The sequence below is a fragment of the Colias eurytheme genome, chromosome 7 (genome assembly GCF_061535395.1).
Source record: "Colias eurytheme isolate Ceu_HAF_F1 chromosome 7, ilColEury1 Martin Lab GWU primary, whole genome shotgun sequence".
NCBI lineage: Eukaryota > Metazoa > Arthropoda > Insecta > Lepidoptera > Pieridae > Colias > Colias eurytheme.
The window spans coordinates 809,300-827,289 of NC_142986.1; the positions used below are offsets into that span (position 1 = coordinate 809,300).

The 17,990-nt window shown below is 32.5% G+C and overlaps 1 protein-coding gene and 1 long non-coding RNA gene across 12 annotated transcripts in view; one reads left to right on the plus strand and one right to left on the minus strand.

Moving 5' to 3' along the window:
* The window catches only part of eIF5 (eukaryotic translation initiation factor 5), a 36,715-nt gene extending 19,026 nt beyond the window's left edge, over nt 1-17,689 (minus strand). For 9 of the 11 annotated variants that reach the window (XR_016456946.1, XM_090103915.1, XM_090103922.1 and 6 more), the window contains exons 1-2: nt 17,498-17,688; nt 17,166-17,289 (exon numbers count right to left, since the gene is read on the minus strand). The gene's annotated coding sequence lies outside the window, so the exon portion shown is untranslated. Of the gene's footprint in view, nt 1-17,165; nt 17,290-17,399 lie in introns of all 11 variants that reach the window. The other 2 variants (XM_090103917.1, XM_090103918.1) reach the window with 2 other exon arrangements.
* On the plus strand, nt 9,090-10,332 carry LOC149906874 (uncharacterized). The gene is made up of 3 exons (XR_016456937.1): nt 9,090-9,216; nt 9,370-9,508; nt 9,862-10,332. It is a non-coding gene; the product is annotated as an uncharacterized LOC149906874 (long non-coding RNA).
* Nucleotides 17,690-17,990: the final 301 nt, after the last annotated feature.

Consider the following 17,990-nt stretch of genomic DNA (forward strand, 5'->3'; position numbering starts at 1 on the left):
TAACACGTCTACCAACGCAGGTAAACGAAGCAGCGACGTTAAAACAATCGCCAAATACAGTAGCAGTTACAAGTATGATTTTGCCCCGGTTTTGAACGGATTGACCAGGGATTAGAAAAAAGCCCCACTTTTGAATAGTGCAACTTTCTGTCATAGATATGTTTCATTTTTCATGGTTTTTGAAAACGTAGTATTAAAGTACATGTTAACATTACTTGCTTTTTAATAAATAGATAGTATAAAAATAACATTTGCGTCTAAATGAGCGCCATACAGTCGATATCCAATATTTGAGTATAAAGAACTTCTTCAACCACATTTAAAAACGGCTAGACTCTAATGTGTGCAACACGCGACATGCGATAACACAAAAATATTACCGTTACTAAAGAAATCACATCACCACGAATCGATTTCACGCTAATCAATTATAGTGAAAATATTCTTCGCTGCTTTTTTTATTAAAAACCGTTCCGATAACGCGAACGTAAATAAAACAATACGAGACACCGATAATATGATAATGTACGATATAAGTGCACCATCATGCTCATTAATAGTTATTTTTAATACAAAACTAAAACGCCCTCAATTAATCAGAACTAGACCAAATTTAAAATTCGAGATGTACTAGCTTTCAAATAAAAAAATAATCTCCAAGATCGGTTCACTCAGCACAAAGTTTTGAAGTAACAAACACAAAAAGAAAGGAAAATATACCTAGTCAAATTGAGATTTGAAAACCTCCTCTTTATTTATTTCTATAAATTTAAAAAAATACTATTTCTTTATTGTGGTTAGGGAGCCAGGTGCAAATTTGGTTAACTATTTCCTCTCAAGAGATAATTCGTCAGACGCATGAGAGTATAGTATTATAAAGCCTCGTGAACGTCAGCTGGCGCTCGGTTGGGGGGTGAGCCTCCCACGCACATAGGAAAAAAAATACATTCATTCATTCATTTCCTCTCAGCTAAAAATTTGTCAAATTGTAGCTAACCCAATATCTCAACGAAAAAAAATAGTCAGCTGGTTACAACATGGTGTATTATACGTCAGCTGGTGTCTCGAACATGAAAGTTAAATTTAAAGAAAAATTTATTTTCCGTTATTTCCTCTCAAACAAAAATTTACCTGATGATAGCTTATATGTAACTGTGGATAAATATATATGTCAGCTGGCTGTATCTTGGTGGAAAAACCGTCAGCTGATACGGGAGGCTACAACCGCTCTTCCCCCCAACCGAGCTCCAGCTGACGTTCACGAGGCTTCATAATACTATACTTTGATGCATTTTACTAATTACCGCTTGAGAGGAACTTCGTCATAAAATCTGCTGCTGGCTCCCGGACCAATATCATATTATCAAAAAGAACATATTATATTATTCAAACGAACATAACAACATCATTACCAAATTAAAACATACTAAAAATACAATTACATATTTGTAGATCATTAACCATTCTGGGTCACGATAAGACAATCATTGTACAGAGAAATACATAGCGGAAGCTTCGAGAATTTTCTAAAAATCGAACACGTCGATGTCATCCAGGCTCCCCAGGACACGCTAGCCGGGAAGGGAGAAAGGAGAGGGGAGACGGGAGAAGGGTTAGGTTAGCGTAGGCGACCGCGCATGCGCCGTGCTATCGATCGGCGCTAGAGCCTTACAGGCGAGTGACGATTCGAGAAATGGCTGTATAGGTCTAGGTACCTAACAAGGTGTAAGGACCTTTCCAATTTATTAAAAGTTCGACGTATATTGAATTATTTTGATATGTGATCAAATTCTTGGAAACTATGTCCATAATTTAGTATGAAAATTGTTGCAAAAGTTAAATTTTTCGAATGATGAATATATTTCCAATCAGTCATTAACAATTCTAAGCTATCAGCCCTTTTTTACAAATTTATAATCCGTACATTTTAAAACGTTCATTTAGTTTGAACTCCGTACGACGAGTTATATTTCGTACACGCTATTGAAGTCGTACAGTATTCATGAACTTGATCATTTTCCGAACTCATTGCAGCTCCTACGCCTTGTTTGATCGGAAGTTTTTTTAGCAAATAGTAAACATTCCACGGAGAGCTTCCCTAGATCATTTTGTTAGGTTAGCCTATGCGAAAAATACTTTTTTTCCTAGAGAGAATATTGCTTCTCAGTTCTTTGCCCTTTGTACATTTACTTCTTAGAAGTTCCACTATTACAATAGCAAATGAACGTATCTATATTATGTAATTAAGAGTATCTATTAGTGGTTTTTATTTGTGACGTCGTACGTAATAAATTAAACATACCTACTTCGGTATTAAATTTCCAAGGAAATTGCGCATTTGCACGAGTGTGAACAGCCCTATATTGAACTTCTTGTCACAAAAGTAATTTTATTGGCATCGTAAGAGCGTATACGCACTATGCGGGTAGCCGTCCGGCTGACCGCAAGCACAATTATGTACGTAATATTCATTTCTATGCGCACTGCGATGCGGCTACCGCAGACCGCACAGTGCGCATAGAAATGAATATTCCGTACATAATTGTGCTTGCGGTCAGCCGGACGGCTACCCGCATAGTGCGTATACGCTCTAAGTAATTATAAGTTGTAACCTTATCGCTTTTCGTATATCTTTGGTGTATAGCTTTGTCTTTGTCGATTAGTTCAATGGCACGAAACTTTATTTATCGTATATAAAATTGGGCAAAATAAATGAGGTCCGTTTCTAAAGGACGATAAGAAAGCGGAAGACAATTAGGCCATATCTACATGTGTATGCAGAAGATCCATTATAAAGCTGCATTGTGCGGCCTTCAAGTTTTTCCCAAGTGAGTCAGCCAGTGAGAAGATGCAAAATGGTTAGATCTTGCTGATAGTTGCATTGCCATGCAAGGCAACTGCGTTCACGAGTTTGTTGCACAAAAAGGGACTTTTTAACCAAAAATGTGAATGATGGCATATTTTAGTTTCCAGCTTAAGTAACAGATTTTAGATCTTATTAACTGTTTTAAGACAAAATATCGTTTAAAAAGGAAGACTAACATGATGCATCTTCTCTTATATATAAAAATGAATCGCAAAATGTGTTGGTAAGCGCATAACTCGAGAACGGCTGAACCGAATTCGATAATTCTTTTTTTATTATATTCCTTGAAGTACGAGGATGGTTTTTATGTAGAGAAAACGTAAATATGTACCACGGGCGAAGCCGGGGCGGACCGCTAGTAGATAATACATCTAAAATATATGTATATTGGTACTGGTCTAGATTCGATCGGTCAAACTAAGTAAGCTCGACAGTAGTATCCAGGGTACATTTGAGATTTGATAGTAGTTTTCTTTTAGATGAGGGCATTACAAAGTACTAGATGCAATACTTTACAAATATAATAATAAACAAGCACAGCATTGGAAAGCAAAGGTCGTTGAACCGTGCGCGAATCGCAAAGTTACGGTCGGTAGGGTCAAATGGGTCGCGTACTCAATTCTGCTCTACTAAACCGAATGCAATATTTTCGTGGCCAGATTTTACAGTGGCCTAATGAAAATTAATCTAAATTACAGATGGTTCAAACAACGCGGCCATCGAGTCTAGTTTAATTGTGTAATGAATAATGATTCATCAGACGCGAGCAAGAAATGGATAAAGAAGGTAAAAAGATCAGCTTATTGCAACTTCTGAAGATTTATTTGTTAAACTAGCTGTGCTCAGACTTGTAGCTATTTTGGATTCTGTTTATCTTTTTCAGGAAATAGCGTCATTCTTCGTGCATTATACTTTTTCATAGAAAACTTTAGCAGAGTTTAATTTTTTTACACTTCAAGTAACAAAATAGGGACCTATACAAATACAATGCATCGAGACTCTCGAGTCTCTTTCATGTTCATTTTTTCAGAAAATACCTTTGATATTTTTATTAATAGTTAATACTCTAGAATATTTAGATTTATATTTTTCCTCAGCAATTTGCTTGAAACTTTTCAGCAGAGTATCGCGTTCATTTGGAACTTAGTCTAATGGCTGACCACCAGAGCTAATAGTAGATTTATGATGGACGGAAACAATCAATCATTGCGGAAACTTTAGCTGAGTCACGTGGAAAGAAATCCCACGCAATTATTATATTACCCCATAATGAATGTTCTGTAAGAACAATAATTACTTAATCCAAAGATTTTATTGTATCTCTAGAAAATCAGATTAAACTTACTAAATCCGCTCAAATCTATAAGGAAAGTCATACACTTGGTTCTGCAGTGTTTATTCAAATTTGCTTTATCATATTAAAAAGTAAAAACATTCGGATGATTATTTTGTTAAATCGAATCTGTTTATAGCTATATCACCGGACGTATTGATGTGTATATTTTTTAAAAGCCTGTACCGGAAAAATATCTATGGTCTTATTTTCACTCGTGAACCAAATATTAGGATGTCAAAAAATTAAAACGTAAACAGGAAAAATGAATGTTAATTACCCAGACCTTTTCTTTTTTTTCTTGATAACAATTTATATTTTATACAAACATCGTTGACAATATTGTAGCTACTCGAGGCAAATACTCCACTGATAATTCATATCAGAAACAACATTGAAACATTATGTTACTAGTTACAACATTTGCGATGTTTTGTATGATTATGTTCGTAAGTCGTCACACTTGTTAAATTGTTGATAGTTTTAACATTATAGTTTCTTAATTGAAGTACTTGACTGGCATATTTATTTAGCTTGTACAGCATATTTTTGGTATAGGTACTTAGACGTCCATTCCACCTTGTAGGTCAAAAACTAAATACAACAATTTTAGTCATTAAAATGACCAACCTAACTTTTAATATTTGATCTCTGTTAAAAGTTTTCTGTTTTATGTTGTCACCTCGCACAGACCGTACATATTACATAAATGCCAAGTGTGTTACATAGCAAGAGAATGTACCTACAATCTACAGGGGGGTAACCGGCACCTTTAGAATAACAGTCTTATTATGGGTACGTTTTGTTGCGTTCACAAAATAATCTTACTTTTTTGGCACCGGGACCTTCTAAAACATATGAAAACCAATTGCAACAAGACTGTTTCGAGCGGTTTCGAGACGTCAATCGAAAAATTGGAACCGGCACGCTCTCTTTGACATTTAGCATTCTTGTTATAATGTCAATAATGACAGTTTTAAGCAATTTTAGTGAAGTTGTAAATATGGAACTTTTATAACATTATTTTGAATATTATTAAAAGAATACACATCAAATTTAAGTGAAACGTATGTAGTTGGAAATCTATTTAATAAATGAAGCTTTTAAAGAAGATAATACATTTATTATATTAAAAATGCAAAATTAACATAACTACATCGGGTTGTTCCAAGAAAAGGCTTCAAACCTTTTGATTTAAGAAGAATCGTGTAAATAATTTATTATTGCGAAGTGCGCAATCATCACGAGTCTCTATGAGATATGGGGGCATCATATGAACAATCTTAAAATACAATTATAACCTACAGATTTATGTGTGTAAGATAAAAGTAATGTAAGTACCATACCTACCCAATGCAAATCTTAAGAGTATATTTAAAAATACGTTTGTTTATGTACACATTCTCAACTTGTTATTTCTCTATATAATAAAATGCAACCCTACTTATTCTCTATACATAAATTTTAGCTAATACCTACTCAATGTAAATCTATAAAAGATTCTTTATTATTTCTTCTTGATTCAATATATTTTATCATGTTACATTATTTATATAATAAAACAATTAAAAGTAAATTACACTCAAATGCACTACCCATATTATACTTATGTTAGGGATCTCATTTAATTGTGAGAAGTAATACCATTATTTATTTCCAGATTCTACAATCAATTCCGAGCACTAGGGATAAGATTACCCAGCGTAACCACATGGAAGCATTGATAGTATTCAAGAAGCTATAAAGTGCCAGCGCAACATGAATATATTTTTTTCAATAGGAAGCAATATCATACTTTAAATGTTTAAGTGCAATAAAAAACATTTATAAATCCAAAATCTTTATTTAGTCCTTTTTATTTATTTATTGACAAATCATTTGCTCCTTTACTTCTCTTGATATCATTTATATAAAAAAAACTGATAAAACATGGAAGTATTCGAAATTAGATTCAATTCTATTTAGCTTAAATATTTATTAAAAACAATTAGGTATATATTACTCAAATCCAAATTTGTAAGTAAATAGCATATTAAAAACACCCTTGATTAAAAAAATTAAGTTTTATTTATAGTATCAGCCTTTAAACTTAAAATGCAATAAACAAAAACTTTATATTTACATCACAATGAATAATTCCTGCACTAACAGTTTAATGGTACTTATTTATATTTTTATTTTAAATTTAAATCAATTATTGTATTTGCATAATATAGAGTAGGGTAAGTCCGGGGTAGTTGGCCATAGTTTTTTCTAAGCTCTATCAGAAATGAAATACTCTTGTTTTTGTGATTGTTTTTATTTATTCTTAAACTTTAAAGATTCAACTATGTTATTCTAAACATAAAAGTAATAATTTCTAATCTGATCACCTTATTAATTTAAGTTTTTAAAAAATCACAATTGGCCATCTCTCCCGAGGTGTCCGGGCGTGATGGCCATGGCACTAGAGGTAAGATGGCCATAACTCAATTATAGGCTTTCGATTACTTTTTAGTCCCATTTTGTAGTTTTAAGTGATCGTTTTAACAAGCACGTGTCCCGGACGACTGTTTAGCTGTAATCCAGATTCATCCATATTAAAGAGGCAGTTAGGAGATAATATCTCACTGTCTTGGATAAGGACGCATTCAAGTAGTTGAAATTATGCATTTACTTCTTATTTAACTGTTTGGCTAATTCGTAAGCTATTTATCTCACGTCATCCATCGTTAAAGCAAGGCCTTTAGCTTGCATTGTTTTGATAGAAGTAACAAATTTATTTTCGTTTTCTTATCCAAATGAAGTAGGTCCCATTGGTCCTTTCTTGACATTATTTTTGAAGTGAAACTTCTTCAAGCACGTTGAGAGTAAAATTTCAAGGTCGCATCACGATAATACCGTCATGTAATAGAGTAAGGCGATGATTTCGGTATCTTTGAATCTTGCCAAAGAAGTTTCACTTGTGACACGTGTGCTCGGCTCACACGCTCTTTTTATTTTTATTCTTCATTCTAATGTTTTTCTAGGTATTTGGTACTGGAGCCCTGCCGCGCGTGCGGATAAGCTTCATTAGAGCATTAATAGCTTTTTTACGATTCTTCCGACCTCTCACAACCACTTGTATTTACTAGGCATAGGCCTTTCTCTTGTATTTACTAGGCATCTAAAACAAATATAAAAATAAATCAATTATTTGTACAAAACATAATTTATATATCATGTCACTATGGCCATCATATACCGACTAGAATTGGCCATCTGTCCTTATATTCCGGAAGAGATGGCCACATCAAAAACTAAAACAAGTAATGACATGAAACAAATAATTTTGAGGTTAAAACGTAACACTGTTCGTATACTTTAATACAAATACAAATATCACCATTATTTTAAGAAACTAACACCACAGTTGTGAAAAACAGTTGACATCTAAAAAATATTCATGTTATTCGAATAAAAAAACAAAGGATTTACTTACTTTTTCTTTGTTTTTCGCTTAATTTTTTGGCGTACGTTTGCCCTCACACACTACGCGCAGCGAACTATGCGTTAAATAGTGACATCTTGTGAATGAATCCCTGAAATATTTCGATAGGCCATCTCTCCTGTATGGCCATCTACCCCGGAATTACCCTAGATAAATAATTCAAAAACTTGCAGTACTTATGTATACTTTTAATTTCATTTTTATTAAACTTAAAATGAAAACAATGTATGTACTATATTAAGGTACAATTAAATTTTTACATTTTCTTTGAATATTTTAAGTGTAGACATGGTGGCGCCTCCCCCAACTTGAAGTTCTCACTACCACATGATCATCTCCCAAGCCGTTACTTCCTTGTTCAATGTTTGGGCAATCAACACAACTGTGAAAGATAAATTGGATTTAAACTGATTCTTTGTTGCTTTAAAATTTAATAAGTACATTTAATATGTTTACTTTTATTATTAAAGGGCTTGTCATGGTGTATGTTTTTTATACAATGTCGGTATAGTTTGTTAAATAATAAATACTTTACTTGTTAATCATTTTTCAAGTATTTTAACATTTTAGTTGTTTATCTTGCAATTCTTAATATCGTATTAAAAAAAAAGTTAAATGTATAGGTGTGTAATTCCTTACAAAACTGTTAAGTAATATAAGTAGCTTCTAACCAAACATAGATAGGTTTGCTTATAAATTAATATAAATATTTACTTTTGACCAGCTGCTCTAGTTTTTGTGAACTCCCAAATCATTTGCACTTAAACTTTCAGCAGAGAATTCTATCAACTTCGTCTCATCATAACTTTTACCTCGTTGGGAGTATTCATGTACCTATCTTTGTCTTTGTAATTTCGGGGTCAGGGAGCTTCGCGCACTCTGCACAATGTTCTGCTGTAAGTTAAATAAAAATTACTTCAATTAAGTAACAATAATCAAAACAGACGAAATCATGCAAAAACCAAAACTTTATTCGTAAAAATATATCTCTGTAGTCTGTTATCATAAATCGTCCTAACTCGTACTTTATCTTACCTTGCTATTTCAATATTGCTTTTTCGCACTTTCTCATTTATCCAGAGATGAGATTCACATATTTAAGTTTAAGTTTATCTGAAATTTTAGATAATAATATGAATTATGAGGACAGTGACATGACATTTTGATTTTTGACGTTTAATGTTCGATACAAATCATTACGACTTGGCCTAAAAGCCTCGTAGCCAAGCCATTAATCTTAAAAAAATAGACAAAACTTCGGAATTCATTCGGTCATTGGACATTGTAGGCAATCGTATAGTAATCATGTTGAAAATGCTCCCGGTACCAAAATAAAGTAAGATTATTTTGTGAACTCAACAAAACAAGGTTGTTATTATAAAAATGGCGGTGATTGAAAATTAAACGTCAAAAATCCAAATGTCGTAATCACTGTCCTCGTATTATTATCTAAAATTTGGATAAATCAAATTGAAAAATTGCGAAAGATACGTAATATGCATTAAAGAATGCATGAAAGAGGCATGAAAGAGCAATTGAAATAGCAAGGTAAGATAATATATGAGTAGGTAATAAATATATCTAAAACCTTGGACGATTTATGATAACACAGATATATTTTTACGAATAAAGTATTGGTTTTTGCATGATTTCGTCTGTTTTGATTATTGTTAATTGAAGTAATTTTTATTTAACTTGCAGCAGAACATTGTGCAGAGTGCGCGAAGAAAATAACTCCCAACGAGTTAAAAGTTATGCTGAGACGAAGTTGATAGAATTCTCTGAAAGTATAAGTGCAAATGATTTGGGAGTTCACAAAAACTAGAGCAGCTGGTCAAAAGTAAATATTTATATTAATTTATAAGCAAACCTATCTATGTTTGGTTAGAAGCTACTTATATTAAAAGTTTTCTAAGGCATTGTACCTACACATTTAAGTTTATTTTAATACAATATTAAGAATTGCAAGATAAACAACTAAAACGTTGAAATACTTGAAAAATGATTAACAAATAAGGTATTTAACAAACCATACCGACATTGTTTAAAAAACTTCTTTTTAGACGTTTACATACACCATGACAAGCCCTTTAATAATAAAAGTAAACATATTAAATGTAAGTACTTATTATAAATTAATTATAAATTTTAAAGCAACAAAGAATCAGTTTAAGTCCAATTTATCTTTCACAGTTGTGTTGATTGCCGGCTTGCCCAAACATTGAACAAGGAAGTACCGGCTTGGGAGATGATCATGTGGTAGTGAGAACTTCAAGTTGGGGGAGGCGCCACCATGTCTACAGTCTACACTTAAAATATTCATATTTGTATCATACATCTGAAAATGTAAAAATTTAATTGTACCTTAATATAGTACCTACATTGTTTTCATTTTAAGTTTAATAAAAATGAAATTAAAAGTATACATAAGTACTGCAAGTTTTTAAATTATTTATCTACTCTTTATTTATATGCAAATACAATAATTGATTTAAATTTAAAATAAAAATATAAATACCATTAATCTATTAGTGTAGGAATTATTCATTGTGATGTAAATATAAAGTTTTTGTTTATTGCATTTTAAGTTTTAAAGGCTGATACTATAAATAAAACTTAATTTTTTTAATCAAGGGTGTTTTTAATATGCTATTTACTTACAAATTTGGATTTGAGTAATATATACCTAATTGTTTTTAATAAATATTTAAGCTAAATAGAATTGAATCTAATTTCGAATACTTCCATGTTTTATCACTTTTTTTTATATAAATGATATCAAGAGAAGTAAAGGAGCAAATGATTTGTCAATAAATAAATAAAAAGAACTAAATAAAGATTTTGGATTTATAAATGTTTTTTATTGCACTTAAACATTTAAAGTATGATATTGCTTCCTATTGAAAAAAATATATTCATGTTGCGCTGGCACTTTATAGCTTCTTGAATACTATCAATGCTTCCATGTGGTTACTCTGGGTAATCTTATTCCTTGTGCTCGGAATTGATTGTAGAATCTGGAAATAAATAATGGTTTTATTTCTCAAAATTAAATGAGATCCTTAACAACAGACTACACAAGTATAATATTTGAGTGTAGATTTACTTTTATAGTCTTATATTCTATACCTATAGGTAAATAATAACATGATAAAATATATTGAATCATGAAGAAATAATAAACAATCTTTTATAGATTTACATTAAGTATTAACTAGATAATATTTATGTTTAGGGAATAAGTAGAGTTGCATTTTATTATACAGAGAAATAACAAGTGGAGAATGTGTACTTATACAGACGTATTTTTAAATAGATTTGCATTGGGTATGGTACTTACATTACTTTTATCTTACACAGATAAATCTGTAGGTTATATTGTATTTTCAAATTGTTCATATGATGCCCCCATATCTCATAGGGACTCGTGATGATTACGCACTTGTTTACTATTTAGGTACACGATTCTTTTTAAATCAAAAGGTTTGAAGCCTTTTCTTCGAACAAGCCGATGTAAAGTTCTATTATTATCTGATAACTGTCAAATTGTCAAATAGATCGCAGTTCGCACCGGTCCCAATAATTGAGTGAACTATTACGAGTGACGTCGTCAAAATTGCTAGAAAAACAAAATCAGTTTAACGCTGCAACAAGCTTGCGTTAAGGGTGTCACGGTACGAAAAGACATAGTAATGTTATAATAAGCTTGCTATAAGAGATGCCGGTTACCCCCCAGTCCACACAAGAAAACGTCTAAGTGCCGCGTCATCGTGTCCGAACATTTGCTTAGTGTTATCAAATGTTATCGGACATTACTACATAATACTTATATTCATCCTTACTATCAAGTGTTCAGAATCGCAGATTTGCAAGTGCGTGAATTCCTACTCTCGGTGTCATGTTCAGGCATTGCTATACGGTTTCATGTGAATTAATTTATTGGATATCTAGATAAGCCTTTATCATCAAGGACCATTGGAAGCGTTTTTCCATCAAAATTAGCACACACAGACGAGCTGCAGGTACAATTTCAAAGACTGGATAAATGGGTCATTACAAATAATCTACCCAAGTCCGTATACTCGTAACATCCGTAGGAGAAGTAGTCCAAGTCTAAAATTATGGTAATTGCAACTAATAAAATTTATCCTCCTCAAAATTGGATTGAACCCGATCAAGTCACTTTGTTCCTCGTCCTATCCAGAACATCTTATCGCTACCAGGTAATAACGAGTACGATTCTTGTAATGAAAAATGGCCAGCGTCCGTCGATCAATCATCCGCGAGGGGAGGGGGGAGGGAGGGAATGAGGTTTGTGTGCTAGACGAGAAAGGCGAGTGCGTTGACCTCTGTGACATAACATGTTTCGGCGAAATACACTCGCAACATTGGTGGCAGCGATGTTGCGATAGTATCTACTATCTAGTATGGGTCTTGTAATTGTGAGCTTCAGAGTAAAGGACGATTCGAGATGCTTTGAATTAGGTCAGCTACAACAACGTGGGGCAGTATACGCCCTTTCAGATTGGCAAGGGTCTTCATTATGATAATTTCATTATGAGAATTTCTTACAGAAGAGTAAATAGGGCCTGGTTAGTTTCAAAGTAACCCTGGTCGGTAAAATGCTTTTGTATCTTTTTGTCAATAAATCCAACTAGGACAGGAAGCCAAAAAAAGTTTGATAATATGTGGATAGGTACGTTACATCCGCAACTATATTCAGTTAGGCCTAATGGCCTATTATTAAAATGTATGAACTTTGACACATTTTTGAATTGGTGATCAATATTCTCAGTTTTGACTGCACATCAATTACCAACAAATTAGCAATAGCACCCTAACTACCAGGATATCTTTATTTGTTCCACAAAGAAAATCTTTTAAATCGATCGCTAAGTTTTACATCGATATAGGTAGCTAGGTAGGTTATGACCCAGAATAAGGATAGGACTACTTTGATCTTTGTAGTGATACCAAGATACATGATTAAGCAAAGAATAATTTAGTTCTAGAGTAACCATCAAGCTCCCCTATACTTAGAAAGTGAAAAACGCATTGTAATATTTCCCCCAATGATAATAGAAAGATCAAACTAATTTTACGGTAGCCGTTGAAAATAATCGAATGACGAACCGTCCAGCCACACGAACCGTGATAAGAAACAAGGCTAAAAATAAATGTGGCCAACGCAGACTGCAACTCGTATGTTAAAAAATGTTAGAAAATCAACATTGAAAAAAATTTTTACGAACAAAGTTGTTGACGTCGTTTTTTCATCAAACATGTTTGTGAACGTAACTTTATAATTGATGATGATGATAACATTTTATTTTAGAGGTGCGCGTGTTTAAATTAACTACGCTTTTGTTCTGAATAACTGAAATGAGTATAAAAGTGGTTTTTGTATTTCATATTTAACACTATTTCAGACTACAAGAAACTACAGAACTTTTGCCTTCAACTAGTTTTATTTACTTTTAGGCTGGCAGTTAATCTATTTACTCGTTAAGTACCATAGATAGGTTGAAAGATAAACTTAGTTCTAGGATATTATACCGATTATATAATGTTTATCACTCGTTGAACCGTCATATTCTGCATAATTACAAATAATAATATATGCATATGTGCAATGCTTCAAATATACAAATTAGAAAGTTTATAATAAATCTATACTAATATTATTAAGCTGAAGAGTTTGTTTGTTTGTTTGTTTGAACGCGCTAATCTCGGGAACTACTGGTACGATTTGAAAAATTCTTTCGGTGTTAGATAGCCCATTTATCGAGGAAGGCTATAGGCTATATATATCAACACGCTAAGACCAACAGGAGCGGAGCAATGCGGGTGAAACCGCGAGGAACAGCTAGTTTAAAATACGACTACACTACCTAGTACCTACCATCTATAATCCTAGAAGTACGCGATATATTTATGTAGAAACATAATACAAAATCAATCATCCTCTATCTAGATGACAAAATGAAATCTCTGGGGCTGGATGGTCGATTCAATAAAGAATTTCCACTCCAAGGCGGCCTAATGGAAGAGGTAATCCCATATCGCAACTCGGTGTGAAATGACTATCGATCGCCGTAGAGCCTGTAATCTGCCTTACACAGCCAGACTGCAAAACGTTCTATGTATTATATTTAAATCTAACACTTTGAATGTTGGAGTATGATAGTACACATCTGAAATCCTGCCGATCTTTAGGCAGGATTTCAGATGTGTACTAACTATGCTTAGTTTTAAGTACTTAAAGTATGTGTCGATAAAGAAATGAGTGAATTTAAAATTTAGTTTATAATTTTTTACATCTTTTTAGTGATGCAATTTCTTTTCTATCTGAATACAGTTACAAAATGTACCAACTTACAAAATGTACGTGAATTTAATATCATCGTGTTCCCCAGTGGCAAGCTTATTTGAAAAATAAAAATGTACATGAAATTGTATTAGTTTCTTGCCGCATTTCTTAATAGTTGTATTTTTTTTATACAATCAAGGTGTATTCACAAACTTAATGTAATTTAGGCTCAATGTCTCAAATTAAGCTACAGTCGTGTTTACGATCATACAAAGCAACCCAAAAAGCAACCGCTTGACATACGAAAAAATGTACTCTTTTTCCATAAAGTTTATAGTGGAAAAATCTCGATATATCCATTAATGACTGCACCTTCATTAAACGAGCCGTGACGAGTGGTCAAAGAGCATAATTAATTTCAGATTAGTTTCCAATAAATGCCTTATCGGGGTATGCGGCTGTTTTGATTAAAACTAGCACATATTATTAAAACTTGGATAAAAATGCAATCCGAATCACGTTTTTCCATTTAGTAATTTCTAAATTTGTCTCCACTCAAAAAAACAGAAAATTCAAATACGAATATTTATTGGAAAAAGTTTTTACATTACGATGGATACGTCATTAAAGCAAGTAAATCATAAGTAATTCCAAGACAAAGTTCTTATAACAAGGAAGGAAGTCGACGTGGGTTTAAAGGGCTTACACGTAATATTATGAAAGTTGAATCGCGTAATAAATAATACAGGAAAATATACAGCTATTTTATCTATCTATCTATTCTAATATTATAAGCTGAAGAGTTCGTTTGCTTGAACGCGATAATCTCAGGAACTACGGGTTCGAAATGAAAAATTATTTCAGCGTTGCATAGCCTTTTTATCGACGAATGCTACAGGCATTATATTATTGCACTAAGACCAAATAGGAGCGAAAAAATACGGGTATAACCGCTAGTATGTTACGCTGTAACAAAATAATCCGCATTGCGACAATCGACAATGTACCGTTTGAGTAATTTTAATATGGTACTTGGATGGTGGCGAAAAACGTAATTTTGTTTCTAGCAAGTTTGGCTTGGTTGGCGCAGTCAGAGGTGTTTAATTTTACGGCCTCGTAGTTAAGAGATTGGTAGATTCTAACTTGAATTAGAAGACGAGTGTCTTTTTGGCACAGATGTCTCAAAACTTTTGTTTTCTATAAGCCACTAGGGAATGTACAATCATGTACATGTAATTTCAATTTGCTTGCGAACCCAGAATCCCTATGTTCTACGCTCACTCATTTCCCATTATACCAAGGAGGCAGTCGTTTTATCTTTGACTACAAATAGGTAAAAATAAACATTGGGACTATTATGGGAAACATTAGGTTGATATTTAAATGCAATAAATGTACTAGAAGAGAAGAAATTATACTAGAAATATCTGGATTCAATTCATTCTAGTAGCCGAAACTTAGCCAGTTTTATATGTTAATGCTGTTCCATCCTGCTACATAAAGCCTGCGGTACACAGGTCCCCATATAACATGGGGATCCCGGATCACATACTTATCTAAAAGTGAAAGAATTTTTTAAATAAGTCCAGTAGTTTTGGTTTTTAGCAAAGATACATCATCATCATCATCATTATCAGCCCATGTTATTCCACTGCTGGACATAGGCCTCAGAAAGATACATACTTTGTAATATTACTTTAGAAATTAAGATCAATCAAATTTATAGAACAACTAGCAAACCGGGCGAACTCCGTTTCGCCACCAGAGACACATTTTCTTTGCTATAATCCTCACGGAGCCCGAGACCTTTCCAATGCAAAACCGTGGAAATCGGTTTGTGTGTTCTGGAGTTATAGCGTCAGGAAGGAAAACCCGACTTATTTTTATATAGTGAGGTAAAATGAGTTAATAGACCAACACATATTAAACTGATTCAATAAACTAAATGAGGATCTTGTTAAAACAACAAATCAAATTTTGTTAACTTATTAATAACAATATTCCAATTTTATCAAAATTCCAAACAGTTAATATTTTAACAAAATGTGTCAATTATAATGAAGAATGTTAAGTGGGCTTATAGATAAAGCACCAACACTTAAAATATATATTGTATTCACTTTTAATGTATGGGAAACAAACATATTTACTAAAATGATATACCTTAGTGAGATTTTAAACAACTTGTAAGAATATTTAACCAAAATCTTTGAATATCAAAATCAAAATTGAACTATTTTGTTATACAAGAAATATGTGTAAAAATTATATATTTCAATGCCGATAAAGACATTCAAATATAATGAGCATTAGTAGGAAATCACATGTAACAAAGAGCCCCAAGCAGATTGAGCAATACTCTCTATAATGAGTTATACAAGTAGGGACCGGAATTGTTCCAGAAACATCCAGAATACCAACTTATTTGTTTAGAAATAATAGCTTTTTTTGTTGCATCTTAAAGAACATTTTGGCAATGGATGAAGTCTTTCACAAGTGCTTCGTGTTGAGGGAAAATACTTATGTTTATGTATATTGTGAAGGTGTGATGTTTATCGCTTGAAAACTTGACTTTTTTTACATTGCATTAAGAGTATTTTGAATTACTGCTAAAAGCATTATCATTCAGCATATTTAGTATTGTTACATATTGTTGTTTTTCAGATTGTAGATAATTATACATTGCAGTTTGATAGATCATTTTTTAATCAAATCAGATACTTTTTATAAGTAAGTAGCAAAGACTCGTGTAGTTCACTTGGGAGTGAATATTTTGTTCCTTTGAACATTATTAATTTATTTATATACTCTTGTTTATTTAAGTATATAAAATCTACTCAAGTAAATGATAAAAGGATTTTGATTATAGAGATAATATATTCTGCATTCATTCTTCACGTTTTAATAATCATTAATAAGAGGGCAAAATGACTGTGCAGGATTATCAGTGCAAATACTTAATGCAATATTGTAATGCAGTAATTACTATATTCAAAACATTGTTACTGGTTATTAATGAGTGATAATGATTTTATAAATTTTTATTGAACACAGACATCTCTCAATAAAAGATGTTAAATTTGACGCAAAATTTTAAACTTTTACTTGGAAACACGGGACCATTGGGTTAAAAGTTGGCCAAAAATAACCTGAAAATATTGATTGTCAAATTAATAAAATAGCTCACCTGTGAATCTTGCTAAAGTCATATAAAACGGTAGCGCCCCACTGGACGAGAGCTCACTGATGGGATTAATTGTTGATCCTTCGGCGAAACTTGCACCAGGAAAATGCGAGTCGGCCACACCAACCTGCCACAATGCAATATTTACTTCACCGTACACTCTCAGCACAATTCTATCACAGTACTACGTCAATTGTAGGCTATTTCAACTAAACTATTAAGCCGAAACGTACGCACCAGCTGGCGAAAACGTGGTATCTACTTCCTAACACCTATGTACCTATATAAGTACTTAAATATGGCCTGAAGATATTCGATATTATGTAGTTATATACCTTCCCCTATGACGATGCGCCTGGCAAGTCCTGAATCCACGTAATAGTCACGAAACGCGTGTGTACACCACGGTTCGGAATCAGTTATGAACGAACATAAAACGAATCTTCAATTTTACAAACGCGCACACGATACCGTGGCTAAAAATGACGACAGAAAATAAATGAAAATGCACACTTTCATATGTTTCTGAAACTACATTCACACCGGAAATGAATACTTATTTGAATTGGAAACAAATAACATCACATATTTTATTACTGAATAATTTTGATAAAATCTATTTAACATTGCTAATTTTTTGGATTTCGAAAGTCTTGCAGGGAATATACAGAAAAATTTTACAAAGTTAAGTATTTTAAACAACAATTAAAAATAAAAATGATAACCGGAAGCTTTCAAACTTTGTATTGTCTATGTGTACAAATTTATATTTTTTTCTTTTCATTATGCTGTGAAATAAAAAGGACATATTAATAAAAATATTAATTT